The following is an 11,498-nucleotide window of genomic DNA, read 5'->3' as shown; positions in this document are numbered from 1 at the left end:
ATTTATGCAGACCGGCGTCGATCTGAGCTGGAATTTCAGGTGGGTGACATGGTTCTCCTGAAGGTCTCACCCTGGAAGGGTGTGATCCCTTTCAGGAAGAAGGGAAAACTGGGTCCCCGCTATATTGGGCCGTTCAGGATTGTTGCCAGGGTAGGCAAGGTGGCTACTAGGTTGGAGCTCCCGGAAGAGCTTAGCAGGATCCACAACACATTTCATGTTTCCCAATTGCGAAAGTGTATTATGGATCAGGAGGCAGTGGTGTCGTTGGATGATATCCAGGTCGACGAGCGTTTGAACTATGTGGAAAGGCCAGTAGCGATACTGGGAAGGAAGCAGAAGATTCTGCGAAACAAAGAAATACCTTTGGTGAAGGTACAATGGGAACATCGGAAGGGATCCGAGTGGACGTGGGAGTCGGAGGCGGAGATTTGCGAGCACTATCCGACACTATTTATCCCAGCGGACTTCGAGGACGAAGTCTAGTTCAAGTGGGGGAGAGTTGTAACGCCCCGAATCTCAAGTAATAATTTAAATAAATGTTTTTGGATTTTGGCCCTACTCGACGAGTTAGTTGCCCTACTCGGCGAGTAGCAGCGGGATGGATCGCGAGTTGAGTGGCCTACTCGGCGAGTCCTTTGTTGGACTCAGCGAGTAGGAGCTGGAAAGTGAAACCCTAATTCCCGGGGCTTGCATCCCTATTTAAAGAAGCTCAAGCCTCTTTCAGTTCCCTTACAACCTCCTTTGCTCCTCTAACTTGTGTGTGTGTGTGTGTGCCCTTCGTGTGTGAAGCTTGAGAGAAGATTTTTGGTGAAAAAGTGTGGTGAATCAAGTGGTTTAGGCAAGGAGTTGGGAAGAGATCCGATTTCTTCTTCTGTGGACATCTCTTGGGAAGGTAATTAACCATTTCCCTCTGTTATTTCGGTTAGACCTCATCTTTGTATGGGTTCTAGGGTTTTATAAAAGGGGATCATGTTGGTATGGCAATATATGAGCTAGATCTGAAGTTGTAACTTTAGATCTGGACCCTCTTTGTATTATTCAAACATAAAGTCCCAGCTTTAGCCGAGTTTAAGGTCCCTTTAGTCCATGGAAATCCATTAAGAGCTTGATGTTGGCATTTGGAGCTTGTAAAGCCATGCATGCACGTAAAGTTTGCAACTTTACGTGATAAGTAGGCCTAAGGAAGTTGGATCTGTGAGTTGGGGCCTTGCCATGGCTTAAAAACGTCTGCATGTTAAAATGGCTGAATGGACTCGGCGAGTCGCAAAGTCGACTCGACGAGTCATTCGAAGATGTGCATTGAACTCGACGAGTTGGATGAACAACTCGGCGAGTCAGATTAAGGAAGCCGTGAACGCGACGAGTTGATCGAACAACTCGGCGAGTTAGTTGAAGATGGTCATGAAACTCGACGAGTTGAAGAACAACTCGTCGGGTCGTATGAGTTTAGCCAAGGATATGTTTGCACGTATGCCCATCGAGTTGCAGGAAGGAAACTCGACGGATGACCTTAAGAGTTAATCGGAATTCGACGAGTCACCCCGATGACTCGACGAGTTGTAATGAACTTCAAGAACTCGACGAGCAACCTAGTGCACTCGGCGAGTTGAGGTCAACATGGACTGTTGACCTTGACCAAGGACTTTGGCCTTGATCAGGGATTGACTAGTGGGTTATGGAGTGCCTTATAAGGCTAAAGACTTATTAGTATTTTGTGCTATGGATATAGGTGGTGGACCCGGTGACAAGTGATCCGATAGTTGGAGTTACCTTCCAAGTCGACATCTACGAGGTGAGTTATCCTCACTATATCGATAGGGTCTATGGCACCAAGGCCGAACCTTTAGTTGTCATTGTTATAGTATGCTACATGTGATAAGATCGGTTCGATCGGAATCAGGGTAGGCAGTATGTTATGCCTTTATGATCCATAGGGATTGGTATGTTAGTGGCGTGTTAGGTCAGTGCTCTAGTTACGAGAGAATGCTATAATGACCAGTGAGATAGATATGCTTGATGCTTGTATATGCTAGTATAAGATAATATGCGCACATGATTAATTGCTTGTTGGTTGGGTTGAGGCGGTCCTGCTTTGTGCTGAAGGCCAACATACCCTATGAGCGGTCCGGGGAGACTGTAGGCCCACGTGGCGGACCAGTCATGCCAAAGGCTCGGGATAGATTCAGATAGACGGTAGGCCCAGTAGGACGGACCAGTCAGGCCGATGGCCCAGTATGCATGTTGATCGAATGATTGTTATTGACATGGTCTCTGTCTGTACGATATTGGTATTTTGGGGGTAGCTCACTAAGCCCTCAGGCTTACAGTTTTCAGTTTATTGTTTCAGGTACTTCAGGAGATCGAGGGAAGGCGAAGGCGTAACCGTACTGCTCCTCATCCTTACGATCTGTTTTTGGGACACTTTGATGATAAACGATTTGGAAATGTTTTGCAAAAACAATTACTATTTGCTTCTTTTGTTAATATTAAAAGTTTAAAATTTGGCATAAATTTTATAGACGTTACATGGCGACATTTAATCCTTCCATAGCAATTATAAACAAGAAAGGAGATAGAGGATCCCCTTGTCGAACCCCTTTGGTAATTGGAAACTCTTTCGTAGCGGATCCATTGAGGAGGATAAATGCCCGAGAAGACGAGAGACAACCTTTTATCCAAAAAAATCCATTTATCTCCAAATCCCATTTTGTTTCATGATCAATTCCAAATACTTCCAATTAACAGAATCAAAAGCTTTGTTGAAATCGACTTTGAAAATGAATGTTTTCCGTTTAGATTTTTTAGCCCAAGCACATAGCTCATTAGCAATCATCGGCCCGTCAAGAATGCTTCACCCTTCAATGAAAGCAGTTTGAACTTCCCCAATCACCGATCCTTTGATGCATCGAATATGGAAGTAATGAATAGCAAGCTTTTCAGTAATAAGATACAACCTCCGGTTATAATAGTTTTTTTTTCGAAACGGAAAAATAATTAACATATTCCTAAATATCATCTATATCTCCACCGAGACTTGAACTCATTACATTTCATTTGAGAGAGTCACTCCTTAACCCTGTTATAATAGTTGATAACGTAATTTGGATAGTGCACTCTTGGCATAAGTATAGGGGATCCAAAAATATGTGTAAATGGGTGGAGTGAGTTTGTTCCTTGTTTCGAATCTGTGATTTGTAATCTTGTATCTTTGCTTTCGTCCCCGGTTAGTTTCTTGATATATATATATATATATATATATATATATATATATATATATATATATATATATATATATATATATATATATATATATATATATATAGGGAAATGATCAAATGAGAACACCTAAAAGGTTGAGAACGCGAGAACAAGTATATTCATTTGTGATTCCATATATTCATTTGTGGAGAAATAATAAATTTTTACGCACAATCAACATTAATATGCTTTTTCTCTTCAATTGAAATTAAAGGCGTAAAAATTTATCATTTTTCCACAAATGAATACATGTAATCACAAATGAATATACTTTATTCTCGCGTTCTCAATATTTTTGGTGTTCTCATTTGATCATACACCTCTCTCTCTCTCTCTCTCTCTATATATATATATATATATATATATATATATATATATATATATATATATATATATATATATATATATATATATATATAATTTGTCGTTTCCGAAAAAACAAGTATGCCATTGTGGAGACTCAATAGACATAATTAATCGATGGTTTATATGAATTTATATCGAGCAATTGTAAAAATAATCCAAGTATTTTGTAATTTCTTTAGGAATAAACCACTCATTTTCTATTTTTGTTATAGACAAAACTTCAAAAATGGTTCCTGTGGTTTTCAAAAATATCAAGTTTAGTTCTTAAGTTCAAAAAACCTCACAGATGGTCCTTGTGGTTTCAAAACTTTTAACATTTAGTACTTTTCGCTAACTCCGTTAGCTTTTGGCCGTTAAGTGAAGGGTAATTCTGTCATTTCACTTCCACAGGGACCATTTATGAAGTTTTTTGTTATTTAATATATATATATATATATATATATATATATATATATATTTAATAAAGGGTCCCACCCCATTTCTCTCTCTCTCTCTCTCTCTCTCTATATATATATATATATATATATATATATATATATATATATATATATATATAAGAACCCATCTTAAACTGGATCTTCACTTAGTTGATGAATTTATCCTCCGCCATATCAAACGAAGAAGACTTATCCCCTTTCATCATTAGGACCTTCGCGTCAGGTAAGCCTGAAACCTGACTCCACCACCTCCGTCATTTTTGCAAATCCAAAGAGGCTGAGCTCGAAGAAGTCAACAAGGTTCATTATCAGGACTTCATAATGGCTTTCGATGACCTTCGTTCTCTTCTTTCGACTTTCCGCCCGTCTGCGAGGGTGACTTTGAAGACGAGACCAAATCCTCCACATCTGATTATGTTTTCTTGATCCAAACTGTTGGTTGATTTCAAAAGATCTTTGAGGGAAAGATCTTTGTTGTTTTCGTTCGATTTCTGGAAAAGAACGACTAGTCTCGATTCATGTTCTTCTTTGTTGTTATCGGTTTCATCTTCTTTTTCTTAATCGACTTCTTGTCTGGTTGTTGCGCAAAAAAACGATCAAGAACATGAGTAGAAGAATGAATAATGTTCCATTCGGATTCCGATTTCTATACCTGCAATTGCACCTTTGCTTTACCTGGATTTCCTACTTTGGGATTGTGGAAAGAGTTCATTTGATTTCTAGCAAGTGTAATCGCATAACTTGTTTCCTTCGAAGCTTGAATTTTTAAACACTGTGAACTGACTTCCCTTTGAATTGCAACTGCCTGCTATATGTTTCTTGTATTGATTTGGGGGTGGCTGTATGCGCTTCAATTAGAGGGATAAAAGGGGATACATTAATTTCTTCTTATGTTATGTATTTTCTTTATGTAATTAAGGTGTCGATACTTTTCTTTCATATAAATGGGAGTCGGGTTATTTCTTTCACATAACAGGGTCTTAATGGAAGGCAAAATCTTGTTGTGATAACGACGACTTTAGAGGTGGAGCTAGATCTTAATCCATCGACTGAAATAGATATAATGAATCATTAATGTGTGTATGTGAAATGAAGGGAGAGTGAATCATCAATGTATGTGTATGTCTATGTTGGTCTGATAGAGGTTGCAGAAGAGAGTGACATATGTTCTTCAGTTTGATGAGAGAGAGAGAGAGAGAGAGAAATAGAGAGAGAAATGGGGTGGGACCCTTTATTAAATAATTATATATATTTTATTTTTTTTAAATAACAAAAAACTTCATAAATGGTCCTTGTGGAAGTGAAATGACAGAATTGTCCTTCACTTAACGGCCAAAAGCTAACAGAGTTAGCGAAAATGACCAAATGTTAAAAGTTTTGAAACCACATGGACCATCTGTGAGGTTTTTTGAACTTAAGGACTAAACTTGATATTTTTGAAAACCACAAGGACCATTTTTGAAGTTTTGTCTTTTTTATAAAATGTGTTCTTACAACATAATTTCATTGTGGTTTTAGTTATTATTCAAAATAAAATAATTTCATTATGGTTTTAGTTATTATTCAAAACAAAATATTAAGTGGATGTTTGATAACTTCTTAAAAAAATCAGCAAAATGATTCAAATGCTTTGAATGAAAACGTTGAGTGAATGTATTGAATGAGAATAATTACAAACGCTATTTTTTTATCGACAATTGTGTTATTTTATATTAATCTTTAGTTTATTTTAAATGTATTATACTTAACTTCCTACTCTCTTTTAATTCTATAATATAATCACCGTGTAACACTCGTTTTTTCCGATTAAGGATCTTAAACTTAAAGATAAAGTTTTTGGAAAAAACAATATATCGTGATGCAGTAGGTTATTGACCGCAGTGTGGCCATATCACTTAAATGAAGAACGTGTCCGAGTGGGGATCGGCACGGTAAAATAGTTGTAATGTCGTGATTTTTACCATTTTTTTATTATTATTTTAAAACACTTTTTAACAGAATACGTTATAGAAAACTTTGTTATTTTAGAACATTTTCAAATTACCACGTTACCTCAAAATCCATTCATAATTTCAAAGCATTTAAACATATCCAAAGTAAATGCTTAATTTGATAAAACATCTAACATGTCTAAAATGGTATTGCTATAAAATGCTAACTACCCATTATGAGGCCCAACCTTACCAAGCCATGTGTCTAAGCTATCTGCACCGATCATAAAGGCATATAGCAAGAAACAAATGTTAGCAAATGCTTCGTGAACCGACAAGTTGTGCACAACCAAAGAGAAAACATACAATCCCCTAATGAGTCATTCACGCACATTATGATAATATAACAGCAAAATAGCTAACAACATTCAACTATATATATCATAATTCATTTCAACCATTTACATTACAACGTTTTACCATATCATTCTAATTTCAATTTCACCCATTATAGTTATCAACTTAATTCAATAGTTTATTACATATAATTCAGTTCACCATTTATTATACGTAATTCCTTTCAACCGATTATCATATACAAGTTCAATTCAACCGATTATAGTTAGCAACTAAAATCAACCGATTATTACATATACTTCAATTCACCGTTTATTGTTGTAGCACCTGGTTCCCGGTACGTATTTCTTGTAATAAAAAATTCATAATTCATGCATTTTTGCCTTGGACTCGGCGAGTTGAAGGACCGACTCACCGAGTAGGAGCGGGATGAGACGCGAGGTCTGAGCCTTGAACTCTGCGAGTAGGCCCTGTTTGGACAAAAACCCTAACCCGAGTATTGACACCCTATTTAAGCACACTAACTCGGCCTCCCTTGTCCCTAACACTTCCAGAGAGCTGTAGTGAGAGAACCTAGCCCCCATATTGTTCTTGTGAGTGAGTTTTTGCTTGGTGAAGGAAGTTTGGAGCTTAGAAGAAGAAAGAGGAGGTTGAAGAGTGCAAGGAAGGGAGTAGATCCGAAATCTACACTGGGAGAAGCTTCCTTTCAGGTAGAAAAGTTCCTACCTTGATCTTTAGGTCATTAGATCCCATTTTTGTCCCAATTTGGTGGTTTTCAAGCCCTAAAACACCAAACTCCACGTGTTGGTGCTTAATGATCCGAAAGGACTTCAGATCTAGACCTTATGGACGTATTAGAAGCATAAAGTTCCTGTGGTTGAAGTGATTGAGGTCCCCATTGAGTGTATAACCTCTTAAAGAGCTTGGATTTGCCTTTTTGAGCTTATAGGGCCATGCATGCACGTAAAGTTTGCAACTTTACGTGATAAGCATGCCCTAGGAACATAGATCTGTGGTTTTAAAGCGTTGCATGTCTCAAATTTGGCCTATATGGAAAATGGGTCAAGGGACTCGGCGAGTCCCAAAGTGGAACTCGGCGAGTTCTATGAAGATAGCCTTAGACTCGGCGAGTTGGATGAACAACTCGGCGAGTCCTATGAAGATTGTCAGGTACTCGACGAGTTGTTCTTCAAACTCGGCGAGTCGTATGAACTGTTACAGAGTACGAGGGGTTTAAGTGTTGGAAGTCCAACCCATCGTGTTTGCACGTAGAATTAGCAATCTAACGTGTTATAATAGTCCCAGAAACCCAAATCCTCATGAAGGATGAGCTGGTGAGGATCTGGAAGCGAGTGGGAGGTCTGCTCGCATGGACTCGGCGAGTTGTTCTTGGACTCGGCGAGTCGGATTGCGAGCCGGTTCTATCGTCCCGAGTAGTGAGTTGTGGGCGACTCTGTGAGTGGAAAAAGGGACTTGTAGAATGGGACCGGGTTAGTGGGAGAAGGACTCGGCGAGTCTAGTCAACTGGAAGTTGACATTAACCAAGGAGTTGACCTTGGACCAGGGATGGGTCAGTCATCTGACCTAAGGGTGGGTATGAGAGGCTAACCTATGGTTATGATTTATAGCCGGAGGATTTCCGATTCAACAGTCTAGCGCTTAGCAAGCAGACTTCAGCAGCTACTTTCGAGGTGAGTTACCTTCCAGTAGCGGTGGGTCTACGGCCACAATGCCGGCCCACCAGTAGGAGTTGTATGTTAGATGATTGTCTCTGTGATATTCATCTAGGGTTGCTACTACCTGTGATATGTTTATGTGCTAGTATGATATGATGCTATATGCTAGTGACAGTAGGGGGAGATAGTCCCCAGATTACCGGTCGATAGGGCCGAAGGGGCGGTCATGCCCAGCTGTGCTAGATAGATTATGTGATATGTGTTATGTGGTAGTAGTAGGGGGTGAAATAGTCCCTAACATCTGGTCGAGAGGACCGAAGGGGAGACCAGCACCCAGATATGCTAGTCAGTATCCGGTCGAGAGGACCGAAGGGGAGGCCAGCACCCAGATATGCTAGTCAGTATCCGGTCGAGAGGACCGAAGGGGTAGGTCGGGCACCCATATATGCCTGACAATATATGTATGTTATGTGGTTATATGGTATGTGGTACAGTGGGGGAACTCACTAAGCTTCGTGCTTACGGTTTTCAGTTGTTGTTTCAGGTACCTCTTCAGTCAAGGGGAAGGAGCTGGCGCGGTAGCGGCTCATCACACACATGCTCTTCGTTTTCCACACTATGAGATATTCTGGGATTTGTACTCTGACATTATTATGTTTCACGTTTTGGTTTACAGTCACGAGACATGTTTTATTAAACGATATGATCGTATGATATTTTGTTACCATCTTTTGCAAATCACTTAATTAAAAATGAAAATTTTGGCCCGTATTTTGGGACGTTACAATTGTACGTAATTCATTTCAATCCATTATCATATACAGGGCCGGTCCAAGCCCAGGGCGAGCTGGGCTACGGCCCAGGGCAGCAACAGTTATGGGGGCATCAATTTTATGGTAGATGTTATGGGTATCTTCAATTTGGGCCAACGAAATGATCCATAAGTCCGACTGCAAAGTCCAGTCCATTGAAAAAGGTAGGCATCGACCTAAATTTGAAAGAAGGAAGCCGCTCAACAAATTAAATCGTACACCTGCTTGAAGAAGACGAAGGGATTATGAGAAGACAAGGAGACGAGAATCAGGATACTAAACGACACATACGTACAGTTGAAAAGAGTGTCATCACTTGCTTCTGGAATTCAAGAGTATGAAGCATTGATGCTGAAGTATTCACCGTAAAACTTACTTGATGTTGAATATAAAGTGCACCAGGAAGTTATTCTCCTTGAATTTTTGAGTTTTAGGCAATAGAGAGTGATCTGGACAGTTTTGCCCTTAGGTGGGTTTGGTGGTAAAGTTTATCTTGAGTTGTTGTGGTTTTTAATCTGGATGATCTTAAGGGTAGAAAAGAGTGTATATGTGCAGTTAAACTTTGAGATTTGCTTAATATATTTTTGATCAAAATGCTTTTTTACTTTTATCGTCTCTTGACATGCAGAGATCCTTACCCTTTGCTTATGTTGAAACTATTTGCGTATTAGTTTTAGTGGTATTTTGTTAGAAAAGGTTTTGCTGAAATTTGAAAATAGTGAATTATATTTAGTTAATGTAAATTTTGTTGAGATCTCGATCTTAGAGCATACTAACATAATTGTGAAATTTTTACTGCAACTTATTAACTTTTAGGTCCACCACTTCCATCTTCTGAAATGTGGAATCACACTAGCTACTACAGGCCTCTCTCCCACACTCATGTATATATATGTGAGTGTTGATAGACGATTATATTCACGAATTTGTTTAAAGAATAACTAGATTGCTTTTTTTGTTTAGGTTAAATTCAAAAATTACAATGAAAAAGTATTTTATAAAATGATAGTAAAGAGGCTGTAGTTTTTAAATACATATTAGATTGCTTTGGTGCCAGACTTCATACTTGTAAAATAATCAAATCTTTTAATATTATATGATCTTAGGAATTAGATTGATATTAAATCTTTTAAACATTTTATGATTTGGTTGTTTTCAAAGAAAATGCCCGATTTTTTTTAATGTTAGAAAATAGGATTCTAAGATCATTATATGTGTTTTGTCATTTGTGTATACCGTGGTTAAAAATGGGCATTGTTATTAATGTTGTCCTGGGCATCATAAACCAATGGACCGGCCTTGATCATATATAAATTCAATTCACCGATTGTAGTTATAAACGTAAATCAACCAACTATTACATATAATTTAATTCACCATTTATTATATGTAATTCCTTTCAATCGATTATCATATACAAGTTCAATTCAACCAATTATTATATATAAACACCTTTCAACCGATTATCTATTTTGGGGTTTCTTTGTGACAACATACTCAACTTGACGGAGTTAGCCAAAAAGATCGTTAATTAAAAGTTTTGAAACCATATGGACATTTTTTAAGGATAAAAACAAGTAAAGAATAGAACTTGATATATATATATATATATATATATATATATATATAGAGAGAGAGAGAGAGAGAGAGAGAGAGTGTTAGGTTCAAATGTTTTTAGCAATTATTGTGTGCCTAAATGCACCAATGAGAATTCAAGAAATAATAAAAAATTAAATAAATCATTAAAGGGTATTTTGGACTTTTGGTGCTTTTAATTAAGGAAATCATTTAATTGAAATCATTCAATTAAGGAAATAAAGTTAATATATTTGACCTAGTTATGTTTGGGGTCGAACGCATTCATCATCGGCATCATCACAATCACCATCGCCGATTCTGCTTCTTCTTCTTCTACAATTGGCGTATCCTCTCGTCTCGCACCCTCCTTCTTCCATGTATTATCTGCACCACCGCCTGCAAGGACCTTCAACAAGATTCAGACTTTATTCGATCTTATTTCACAACCGTTATCTTTATATCTCTCGTTCCAAATCCATGGATCGATCCTAGAATACAATGATTTATACTCACCAGTCATAGGTATGTAATTATATTTCTCAAATATTATCCGTTTAACAAATCGATTTTATTACCTTTGACCTTTATCACTTAAATTTTGAATTACAAGTTTTAGATTGAAATTGTAAATCATAGGAATTGAAATTTTCTTTTTGTGGATTCGTTTGAACCTGGGTAATACAAGATGATTAGATTGTATTTTTTATTATTCAAAATTGACAATTTGGTAACGAGAGTTTATTTTTATCATGAATGTTAAAACAAAACAATGAACTTTTTAATTAGCAAATCAAAATAATCAAAGAAATTGTGTTGACGTTTTTATTATATGATGTTAGTGTTCTTTGAATTTTTTGGAATGACTTGCATATGAATATTTATTAATCGATCAATCAATTTTTTTTTCTTATGTTCATGTTCGGAAAAGTTTGCAAACGATCTTACAGTTGTTGTTTATGTAGTTTTGAATATCGAAGCCTTATTTGGGGAATCGTTACCTGGGGGCTAGAATTTTGTTTGAATTCTTGTCATCAAGTCGAATATAGCTCAGGTATGGCTGAAGAAGTTCCCGACCACCAAGAA

The sequence above is a fragment of the Lactuca serriola genome, chromosome 2 (genome assembly GCF_051521515.1).
Source record: "Lactuca serriola cultivar US96UC23 chromosome 2, Lser_US96UC23_V15, whole genome shotgun sequence".
In the NCBI taxonomy this organism is placed as follows: domain Eukaryota; kingdom Viridiplantae; phylum Streptophyta; class Magnoliopsida; order Asterales; family Asteraceae; genus Lactuca; species Lactuca serriola.
Note: the sequence above shows the minus strand (reverse complement) of the source record.